We start from the raw sequence: 12,385 nt of genomic DNA on the forward strand, positions 1-12,385 counted from the left end.
GTCAAACGTATGACCGTTTATGCACTGAAATGTACGAACAGTCACACAAAGTAGCTTGAGTAAAAACTCCTAATGGTCAGTTAGGGCAGATTTTACTATCAGATGAATTACCCAAAAAACGCAGGGGTTCCAGAGGTTTTGGGGTCAGGAAATGTGGGTAAGGGATGGCTGTGCCTCTACCAACTGGACCACACCTGACCCTTAGGCTGTGTTATTTCACGGCCTGTGTGGGATCGGTCAATTCTTGTATAGCTCTTTCTGTGTCTGCATGTCTCTCTCGCCTCCCTACAAGATGAAGAACCCCCTTCCTTTGGGGCAGGACCCGTCATCTCTGGGTGCCCACACAGAAAGAACACTTAGCAAAAAAGGGCTCACACTGCAGGAGCACGCACGTGGTTTCCTTCCCTCCACCAGGTGGCCAGGCTCATCCTGAGGTGGGCAATCACCGGCCACCGAGAAGCAGGACAGTGGACAGTCAATGCTGGTGTGGCGTCAGGACAGGAGGGGACAACAGGTCAGAAAGGTCACAGTCACTGTAACCCAGACCGGAAGCCACAGATCAGAGTGAGAGAGGCAGAAGAGGGGTACAGACTCCTGGCTCAGCGGGAACATCCCTGCCCCCACCAAGGGCTCTCACACCTTTCTTCTGGAAGCGGAACTATGTCCAGGCTTAAACCTCACAAGTTATAAAAATGCACATAGTTTTCTTGAAGGTACAAACCTGAATTAGCTCCTGTGGCGGCTGTAACAACTTACAGTAAATTTAGTGCCTCAGAACAGAAATTTCTTCTCAGTTCTGGAGGCCAGAAATCTGCAATCAGTATCACTGTGTTGAAATCAAGGTGTCAGCAGGGCCAGGCTCCCTCTAAGGCTCCAGGGGGGACAATCGGTTCCTTGCCTCCTCCAGCTCTTCAGTGACTGTCAGCATTGGTCTTTAGGTCACTTCCTCTGTGTGGTAGTCAGGTCTCTTCCTATAAGGCTGCACGTGGTCACATTTAGGGGCCACCCATCTCATCCAGAATTATCTCCCAGACCAAGATCCTTAACTTCATCACATCTGCAAACACCTTTTTCCAAACAAGGTAACATTGACAGTTTTCAGGGATTAGAACCTGGTGTCTTTGGCGCCATTTTTCAGCCTATCACAGTACCAGATAGGGTAATGTCCCCTGAAAAGATTCTTGGATTTCACTTATTTGGGGAGAATATGATCTAAATCTGGATTTCTCAATGAGCTGTTTGGTGACTCTGATGACGAGCAAGTATTTTTTCAATTTTTTTATTGGGATATATTAACATGTGCAAACAAAATACACAAACACTGATTTACACAAACGGAATGCTTGTGTAAACACCACCTGGGTCAGGAAAGAATATTACCAGCACCTTCCCAGCAAGCCCCCTTTCTGTCCCTCTCAATTATCTCCTCTCCTTCTCCCCCAAAGGTAAACACATTATGACCTTAATGGTAAATACTCCATTTTCTTTATCATTTTACCACCTAACCCCACACCCCAAATGTTGCACTTCTGTTACGCTATTGTTTCTGAACTTTAAATCGATGGAATCATACAAATGTCTTTTTTGTCTAAGCTTCTTTGCCTCAACGTTACGTTTATGAGCTGTATCCACGTTGTTGCATGTAGCTGTAATTCATCCTTTTGCATAATTTGTATAATATTCCTTTGTAAGAATACACTATATCATACGTCTCCTTTCTCACAGATGGACATTTGAGTTGTTTGAGCAATTGGGAAAATTACTGCTCTGAACATGCTGGGATGTTTGCTGAGGCACATGGGCACATATTTCGGTTGGGAACATACTGGTAGCAAAACTGCATAGTCTCAAAATGGTCTTACTCTGGTAGATAATCTCAAATCACTTGCATATACATTTGTCCAAACTCCTTGAACGGAAAGTCTGTGCATTTTGGGTGGCTGGATGGCTCAGTTGGTTAGAGCGCAAGCTCCGAACAACAAGGTCGCCGGTTCAATTCCCACATGGGATGGTAGGCTGCACCCCCTGCAACTAAAGACTGAAAATGGCGACTGGACTTGGAGCTGAGCTGCGCCCTCCACAACTAGATTGAAGGACAACGACTTGGAGCTGATGGGCCCTGGAGAAACACACTGTTCCCCAATATTCCCCAATTAAAAAAAAATAATATTTAAAAAAAAAAAAAAAAAAAAAGTCTGTGCATTTTATTATCTGTAAATTATAGCTTAAAAAAATCCTTCATTATTCATTCCACAGCCCCAACCCAGGAATCCAGATCACAACCTCCTCAGTTACACCCGGCCCCATCTCAGTGTCCAACACTTTGTAGTTGGGGGAAAAAGAGCAAAAAGAGGAACAAGGTCTGAGGAAAAAGAGAAAAGATGGACAGAGTCCGTCTGGCACAGTCTTTACCTTGTCAGTCTTAGAATGACGGTCCCTCCCAAGAACACAGAGGCTCTACCTGCCCCAGCCAATAATACAATGCACACCTCGGGCGCACTCCTTGCAGCTCTTAAAGGTCTTACCGACGAGGGAATTAAGAGAGTGGTTCTGTTTCCATTCATCCGTGCTTTCATTTTTAGTATCTTTGCCCTCAAGTACTATATTGCAAATTATTGCATGTCTGCATGTTGCTGAACAAAATGTTCTTTTTAAAAGTTCATTTTTTAAAAACCAGGGTGAGTTACTCAATGGAATATTTCCTTACCTCTCGCTCGCAGGGAACAAATGTGACCTGTCGGAAAAACGGCACGTTCTGTTTGAGGACGCCTGTACGCTGGCTGAGAATTACGGCCTCCCTGCGGTTTTGGAGACATCTGCCAAAGAGTCTAAGAACATCGATGAAGTCTTCGTGCACATGGCGAGGGAGCTGATCGCCTGCAAAAGCCACCAGCTGTCCGAAGAGAGCCCCCAAAGAGAGCGCCTCTTGCGGGAGGTTGTCCAGAAACCTCTCCAGTCCAACCTCTGCAGTCCAGTCTTTTTTATTTGTTTTGGTTTGTTTTGCTTTGTTTTGTTTTGGTTTTTTTTTTTTAAATAAGTGTGTTACTTCTTATATTTAATTTATAAATTTAATGCAATTACATTTAAAATGCCCAAATGATTTGTTCTATGACTTGACAATGTGGTTCCAGTCCAGTTCTTATGGCCCAGAGGCCAAGTGAAAAGACCCACTGCACTTGCTGAATATGTGCACGAGGCTAGTTGCTCCAACCACAGGCCAGCTCTGAAACCAAAGGTAGCTAGTGTCCGCTGAGTAGCATTTCAGACCCAAGCGTAGACTGACTCAGTCTTCCATCCTTCTCGCCTGGATGGGCAGCACGTCTGCCTCCATTCACTCCAGAGGCCGTGACTGAGGACAGAATTACGGCCTCTGGAGTGAATGCGTCTTGATTTTGCCCTCAACTTAGGCAAGTATGTACGAAGAGGAGGTTTGCTCTTTTTCATCTTTTCAAACTTTTCTGGCTCACCATCCCTTCAACTGTGTTTCTACTGAATTTTGTTTTTCGCTTGAAGAAAAGTGTAGTGAAAGTAAAAAAAAAAAAAAAAATGAAGTATCAAGAGAGGAAAGAGGATGTTTGGAATATTCGGGAAGAGTTTAAAATGGTTTGGGCCTGGGAGGATGGGGGGAAAGCCTGCAGTGCTAAACAAAAATGCTGTTAACATTCACACCTCAGGGTTTTAGTTTGGGGAGCAAAGCCATTGGACATAAAGACTATTAACACCATCTTGCCAAAGAGTCAGGAGCCATGTGATGGAGAGAGCATTCGACTTCACTTTATCCTGCGTGGGTCAATATGACCACCCTCCTAGGATATGGGAGGTGTCTACAATTTCTTTCTAAAACACCAAATTAGGCGGTCGATCAGAAGTCATTTCTGAATTGAAATTAAATTGGCTTATAGATGACCAGCAAACCAACAGTGACATCGCTGTGTGGCCCTGAGCGTGCCACTGATCCTCCAGAACATGTGGGTAACACACCGTGTTTTCTTCAAGTTCCCGGATGGTTGTTGCTGAGGTGTGTCTTGCAGTCATAATAAGAACCACAAGGGCTGGTCTAGTCACAACACTGGCTCCAAACAGGGAAGTGTCTGTGGGGGCCTTTCCTTGGCCCAGGTGAGTGTCCCCAGGTATTTCTAGCCTTTAGCATCACCATGAACAGGCCTCTGAGACCCACAGGTGGACTGTGGCTGTTGAGTACTTGAAATGTGGCTAATTCGAATTTGAGATGAGCTCTAAGAGCTCTTAGCATCTATCAGATGTTAAATGCTTAGTACCAAAAAAAAGTATCTTCCTGATAATTTTTATATTGACTGTACGTTGAAATGTTATTTTAGATATCCTAGGTTAAATAAAATACATTAACATTTCACCTGTTTTTGTTTTTACTTTGTAAATGTGGCTACTCTGAAATTTGAATTGACCTATGTCAGACACCATTTATCGGACAATACAACAGATCGATGGTTCTCACAGTGTCGTTCACCAACCATAATTTGCCAGGGGCTGGGGGATTCTTGTTACAGATTCCTGAGACCCAGCACTGACTGAATCAGAATCTTTTCCCTAATCCACACTTGTTCAAAGATTTCCAGGGGATACTTCCTCACATTGAAACTTAGGAACCATGACAACACAGAGGTTAGGTGAGGACGGGAGCAAGATCACAGAGAAATAAGGATATGTTAATTCATTTCAATATCCATTCATTGTTAAAATGAACAAGCGACCATTCAGAAAATATGAGGGGTATCGAGTTATAAGCCAGAGAAAAGAAATGTATTAAAGCAGATGAGCCTTTTTCACAAGCATTTTATTATTCGAAAGGGTTACAGGGAGCAGGAACTCACAAGTCTGGTCAGGAAATCTGTACCCTGTGTGGTTTTCAGGGGAGGCAACAGACAGTTGTTACAAAAGGAAAGGAAAACGGAGTTAAATCAGGGGAGAGAGTGAGCAGAGAGGACAGGTGAGATTCATGGCTCACACCACTTTTCCATCATTTCTCTGCACAACGAATACTCTGCAAACCTCATCAGCCTCTAGGATTATGCCCTCTGGGGATTATCTGGAATTAAACATTCCTACCAACAGGTTAGACATGTGAGAACAAGGTCACCTGAACACCAGTAACCCGTGATTGACCATCCTGGGCTTCTGGTGGGATTATAGGGCCAACAGAAACTCTTAAGTACATTCGAAAAGGATGTGAAGGGCCTCCCCAGTGCAGCTGCTTCAGTGGACTAGCGCCCCCAAAGGTCGGCATGAGAAAGAGGCACAAGATTCTCCCAGGCTGTGCACCAAGGTCCTGGGCGCTGTGAAGTGTGCTCAGGCAGACGCCTTTACAGCTCTTGTATTAACTGCGTATTAACTGAATTCTGGCATTTTCTTTTCATCCCCCAAATGGTATGGTTAGTAATAAGTGGCTTATGTGAAATTAAGTCTCAAAGGGGACACTTTGAAAGAAGAATAAGATTTTAAATGTCTGCTAGTGTCAGGTACGGTTCCATATGTGAGAAAATCTTTCAGTTAGTATTTCATTGTTCACAGATTATTCCTGACCTCTTCCCCACTCTATTTCTGGAAAGATCTATCAGTAGTAATAGGACTATTACTACAATAGTATTTATAACAGCAAACACAAAAAGCAATTACTATGTGCCCAGCACTGGAACAGACACTATTTATATGAACTCAATGCGTCCTGGCAGCCGTCTTTACAGTAGGTACTATGTACGATTCCTATTTCTAAAATAAGGAAATGACACCCAGAGAGATTCAGGCCACACAGCCAGTGCATGGCAGAGTCAGGACGCAGACCCAAACATCCTGGTTCCAGAGCCCACTCTTAGCAGTTACGCTACAGTCCCTCTCAGATAGTCACCAGCATCAGATCTGGGCTCCACCATAGTAACCTCTCCTCCTCCTCCACACACACACACACAGAGAAATATACTCATCCCAAGGCCTACTCTCATACGTACATGTCAACATCATAAAAGAAGGCCAAGGGGAGTGGACGAGTGGAGAGGGAAGGGTAGAGTCAGGGTAGTTGGTGGGGTGCAAGAGTCCAGTCCTACCTAACTGCAGGGGAATATCGGGGAGCTGTGCCTGAAACACGCCAGGCCCAGCCTGAGTCCACTTCCTTCTGATCAGGGGTAATGTGGAAACTTGGGTTCACTCTCGTCAAGGTTGTATGGTGACCCGAGGCAAACCAGGCTGTTCTGTCAGCCTGGAGCTGAGCCATTCCAGCACCGGGGTGAGTTAGATGGAGAGGACGGAAGAGCTCGGCAAAGCAGCTCTCATCAGTGTGCCCTGCGGGGGGTTTGCAAACCTCCCGGTGACAGAGAGGTTCTGGGCATTCGTTTCATCAAAGGCACTAATAGCTTCTGCTTCCATTCTTCGTTTTCAGAAATATCAAGCTGTTCAAGAGCCTGTGATCAATTATTAAGTGAACAAGTACACATGCTCACTAGATTCACGTAGCTGGTCTACCATTCAGTAGAAGACAGCTTGCTGCTAAAGTGGTTTAGACATCATAGTTTCTCGTTTTATTCTCACCCATACAGTGTTTAATTTATATCCCCAAATAATTGCTGAACACTGGAAACACCTGGAATGCTGAAGTGAAAGTCCAGAGCACAGAATAGGTGATAATTCCACAGAATCATCCGGAGATCGCTCCTCGCCCGACATATAAATTCCATTTACTGGAATATAAATTATCCTCACAAAATGTGTTGACATATTTAAAAGTTGCTTGCAAATAGCAACCTAAAACCTTCTCATCTAATTTAGAAACAAAGTTCCAATTGCAAAAATAAAATTATTGGGGGCGGCCGGTTAGCTCAGTTGGTTAGAGTGCAGTGCTCTTCACAAGTCGTCTGTTCCATCCCGACAAGGGCCACTGTGAGCTGCACCCTCCAACTAGATTGAAACAATCACTTGACTTGGAGCTGATGGTTCCTCGAAAAACACACTTAGAATAAGTAAAAGTTTAAAAATCAATCAATCAATAAATTTATGACACTTCAAAAATACCAAACAAGTTACTTAAGCACAGAATCACGTGTTTGGGTTGTCCATGACTCTCTACATTTTAGTGTCTATTTATTTCCAAACCCAAACATGGGTTATTTTAACATCCAGCAATATCCTAACATAAATAAAAATAAATGAAAATAACGTGCACAGGATGTAGCTGTTAGGCAGCGCCTCACGGCGTTTAAGGCCTGTCCTGGCCCTGTACAATATGAACCTGGCAAGTCCTTCCCACTTTGGGGGGCTTTAGCATTCTCCACTGAAAAACGAGGACGCTTGCATCCTGGCTGTACATTGGATGGGCCACAGCGCTTCCCAAACATGCAGATTCCCAGGCCCCAGCCCCAGAGCTACGCTTCAGTAGGTCTGGACTAGGATCCAGTACTTTTTGCAATCACTTCAGAGCACAAAGTGATTCTCACAGGCCAATTCACAGACTGACACTTAGGCATCTCAGACAGAACTGATCTGTTATTCCTACCAGCTCTCCAGGCTCAGCACCGAAAACCTTAGTGGTCACTGACCACAGAGATTTAAAGGAGACGTGGAAATGCCAAAGAAGTCCCACTGCTTTCGGCAAGTTTCTGCTAATCAAACGCAGGCTGTTTACCTTGCTGTTTACCTCATCTGGCCCAGTCTTCACCCGCCCCAACCTTCTTACCACGCTCCGTGGAAATCCAGACACGCGGTTAATAAACTTCCCTGTATCATAGCGGACCCCTGCCTGTCCCCCACATAAGCCCGCTTCCTCTGCGGTCTCTCAAGGAGACACAATCTCTCGTCTCACACCCACTTCTCCTCCTTGCAGAGCCCCAGCTTCTTTGAAACTCACTCCGGGTTGTCATCTACTGACCTCGCCGCTCGCCCCTCACTGCAGACAGCTCCGGCCCCACCTCCCCCCCTCCCCCCCCACCGGTCTCACCTCAACATCCACGCAGGTACTCTACCACTTTCCTGCCCTCTTCACCACCAGGCTTTCTCTATCTCACAATAAAAATCCACTCCATGGTCAACACCCACTCCCTGTTATGACCAGTAACTGAATCACCTCCCCAAAATGAATTTCAAACATCCTTTCCTTCCAGAAAACTGCTGACTTCCACACTCCACACTACATACTCCAAGTCATTTTTGCCTCACCAAGGCTCCCAATTCGGTGACATCACCATTGTTTCCGATATCCATTATCCTGCTTTCGTCCTCATTCCCTTCTGTACCAACTTAGAATCTAATCTGTCTCGCTTATGGGATTTTTGTTCTTGGTGCCTCTGTCCTCCTTCCCTGCGCCCAAGCAGTTGATTTTTGCCAGAGAAAAAAATCACACACACAGGCTGCTCTCACTTTTTAGATTCAAAACCACAAACCACAAAGGTCATGCAACACTGTCCGGCAAGCCTACACTTCCCTAATCATTTCGCTTGCTCAACCTCTGAGACAAGACAAGGATTTCACACTTCTCTCTTTAACTTCCAACCTCTCTCTCCTCCCCCTCCTTCATGTAGTACCTAAGCTTTCTGCCAACGACTCCCTGATCTACAGCTCTAACTCACACACTCCAGGTTCCCAACAGTACATTCCAGGCTGCACACATTCCAGGAGCAGCCCTTCGAATCACACGTACACGCATGAGCATATGACACACACTGTTCTGCACTATTTTTTCCCTCCACTTATCAGAGGCTGGGGGATCGTCCGTGTCCACCTACAGAGCTGCCACATAGCAGTCTCCTACTGGACATCTGGTGGCTCCCCACCCTTCGTCAGTAGATCGGGAGAGGAGCTGGGACGTTTCCTTCCTACCCCTTGCACCCTGCCTCACCCTCACCAGCCCCGCGCCCTCACACTCACCACACTCACCGCACACCTAATCCTTCTTGTCCCGAACCCACAGAGCTCTTTGCATTTGCCACTCCGCTGCCTGAAAGGCTGCTCTCCTGTGTCTGCCCGAAAATAAGACCTAACCAGAAAATAAGCACTAACGTGATTTTTCATGAACATAAGCCCAACAGAGTCTTTTGCAGCAAATATTAATCCACTACCCAGTCTGATTTTCAGGGAAACATGGTAACCCCCTAGCACCTACTAGAGCATTTTAGAATGATCAATCAAGATGTTTTGAATGAATTCTTTGACCGATGGTCAACACCGAATGCTTGCAAAGGGCCAAGCAATTCGCTAGGCATCTGCCAGGTCTGACTGCATTTACTTCTCACAGCTTACAAACGAGAAAACAGATTTTAGAAAGGAATATATTTCTCTTATAGACGAAGTAAACATTCATATGCAGACCTGACCCTAGCCCCTAGGTTATACTGTATAACAGAAAAGATTAAAATACAAAATATCCCAAGTTGGGTAAAACACAGTAATTAGAAATATCTCACCTTAAACTTTGATATACCTGTAAATCCAGGACGGAAAACAACGCACTTTGTTAGCAATAGTGGTTCTCTTGCACACTACACTCCAATGAGAAGGGCATTAAATGGGCAATTGCTTCACTCCCCAGACCTCGGTGTCTACGTTTGCACAGTATGAAGATTGTGTGTACTCAGTGTATAGAGAGGTGGGTGAAAAAGTATTAAACGGATAGCTGAGGTCACCTATTATTATAATTTAGCATCCCAATGCTCTCGACACTTACACACGTCTTTTTATCCCACATTCTCATTTGAAGCCGTTTACCTGTACCACATAAATTTTAATTCGAAACTCATGTCTTTGCGTAATTTTTCTCTTTTCTTGAATTGTTTCATTACCACAGGTGCAAAATCCCCAGCACTGATCTGTAAAAGTCCCTCATCTTATTCCAGGGTTCTCAAAACCACTCTTCCTACGTATTTTGGACATATTCCAAAGACAACTAGTTTTCAAGATAAAATCATTCCCTGTCCTAGACAAAGGACTTACACTCCAGTCAACAGTCATGGCTGACAGTCCCTTATCCGTGGCCAACAGGGACAGAACAGAACGTTCAATGATACAGCTGATCCTGACAGCTGGAAAGCCATAGGACTCTGCACCGACTTTAATTTTCTTTATTTTATTTTTTTAATTTATCTATTGGGGAATAATGGGAAACAGTATGTTTTTCCAGGGCCCATCAGCTCCAAGTCTTGTCCTTCAATCTAGTTGTGGAGGGCCCAGCTCAGCTCCAAGCTCAGTTGCCGTTTTCGTTCTCAGTTGCAGGGGGCGCAGCCCACCATCCCATGCGGGAATTGCCATCCGGCCCCTCCAGATGCTCAGCGGCAGCTCACCGTCTTCAGTCTAGTTGTGAAGGACGCAGCTCACCGGCCCAAGTGGGAGTCCAACCACCTACCTTGTTGTTCAGAGGCCACGCTCTAACCAACTGAGCCATCCGGCCACCCGACTTCAATTTTATAAAAGTACTGTCTCTGGGTCATTTTTGAAGGAAATCAAGGATAAATAGGCAAACGATGTGATCTAACGCCACACGTGGCCCACATAAAGGCGTTGCAAGTTCAAGCTGGGATCCAAGACCATCCACTTAACTTCCTTGAGCCCCAGTCTCCTCAATTAAAGACCAAATAAGGGCCTGCCAGGTGGCTCAAGCCGTTAGAGCTCCATGTTCCTAACTCCGAAGCCTGCGCTTTCGGTTCCCAAAACAAACAAACAAAAAAATTCTGTAAAGACGGAATCAGAGAACCGCACGTGCGGAGTTCCGAGCACAGAGCGCGGCGCACAGTGACTGTAGGAAAGGAACAATTCAAGCACCAAGACGATGAGAAATAAGGCGGCAACTGAGTCACACGTCGCCCAGGAACCAATGCTTCTCCGTATGAAGCTTTCAGTAACAGTCAGCGCGACATCACCTACAATCCTACATTTCGGGAAACCCTAAGCCCCCCGACACGTTCCCATTGTCCCCCGTCAACGGTGACAACAAACACCTCACTCTGCAAATCCTGAGGGAACCAGAAGTGACTGGACCCCGTTCCTGCCTGGGACCGCGGGACTCCCGACACCCATGGCCCCGCTGTCCCACCCGCACCCTCCCCTCCTCAGGTCCGAGGGCGGCCCCACGCCGCGCGACACGCACCCCCACGCCGCGCGACACGCACCCCCACGCCGCGCGACACGCACCCCACGCCGCGAGACACGCACCCCCACGCCGAGCGACACGCACCCCCAAGCCGCGAGACACGCACCCCAAAGCCGCGAGACACGCACCCCCACGCCGAGCGACACGCACCCCCAAGCCGCGCGACACGCACCCCCAAGCCGCGAGACACGCACCCCCACGCCGCGCGACACGCACCCCCACGCCGCGCGACACGCACCCCACGCCGCGAGACACGCACCCCCACGCCGAGCGACACGCACCCCCAAGCCGCGAGACACGCACCCCCAAGCCGCGAGACACGCACCCCAAAGCCGCGCGACACGCCGCCCCACGCCGCGCGACACGCCGCCCCACGCCGAGCGACACGCACCCCCACGCCGCGCGGCACGCACCCCCCACGCCGCGCGACACGCACCCCCACGCCGCGAGACACGCACCCCCAAGCCGCGAGACACGCACCCCCAAGCCGCGAGACACGCACCCCCAAGCCGCGAGACACGCACCCCACGCCGAGCGACACGCACCCCCACGCCGCGCGGCACGCACCCCCCACGCCGCGCGACACGCACCCCCACCTGCTCCCACCACAGACCCGCACGCGCCCCCGCGCGCCCCCCGCCGCGTCCTCCCCGCCCCGCAAAGGCCCCGCCGCACCCGAGGCCCCGAGCCCGACCCGGGGGGGAAGGAGCCCGGGGCCGCCCGGCGCCCCGCCCACCGGCCTCTCCGCCTCGCCCTCCGGCTCCCGGAGCCCGACGACCGCTCTCCCGCGCGGCGCCCCCTTCCCGCCCCACGCCGGGGGTCTGTCCCCCTCGGTCGGACCCCACGGCCGCGGTTTGCACACCCGACACCCGCAATCATCGCTGCGCTCTTCCGGCCCGTTCCGCTCACTCCGCGGGGCGCCCTCGCCGCGGGCCGCCTCCGTCGCCGGCTGGACGCCTCCACCGCCACCTCAGCCCCGACGCCGCGCCCAGGGTTTCCGGCGCCCACGTGACCCGCGCCTGCCCCGCAGCATGCTGGGAGTTGTAGTCCTACCGCGAGGGCAGGCGGGACAAGGTGGACCCCGGTGGCTTCCAGAGGGGGGGGGAAGTCTCCGTGGGGGCGGGGCGGACATTGGCCAGGATTGTTAGGAAAAAAGCAGCGACGGAGAGATAAGATATAATATGAGGAGAAATGACGTACAGGTCATCATTTTACAAAATAGCTTTTTTCTGCTCTTTGATTTTACAGAAAGTAATGTGCTGCTACTGATCTGCCATGAGAGTA

The 12,385-nt window shown here is 48.6% G+C and overlaps 1 protein-coding gene across 2 annotated transcripts in view; it reads right to left on the reverse strand.

Annotated features, from left to right (window-relative positions):
• The window catches only part of SLC37A3 (solute carrier family 37 member 3), a 60,743-nt gene extending 48,643 nt beyond the window's left edge, over nt 1-12,100 (reverse strand). Inside the window, exon 1 of one of the 2 annotated variants that reach the window (XM_081038406.1) lies at nt 11,964-12,100. The gene's annotated coding sequence lies outside the window, so the exon portion shown is untranslated. The remainder of the gene's footprint in view (nt 1-11,963) is intronic. The other variant, XM_081038412.1, reaches the window with a different exon arrangement.
• Between the last annotated feature and the right edge of the window lie 285 nt (nt 12,101-12,385).

The sequence above is a fragment of the Rhinolophus hipposideros genome, assembly GCF_964194185.1.
Source record: "Rhinolophus hipposideros genome assembly, chromosome: 25".
Classification (NCBI taxonomy): Eukaryota; Metazoa; Chordata; class Mammalia; order Chiroptera; family Rhinolophidae; genus Rhinolophus; species Rhinolophus hipposideros.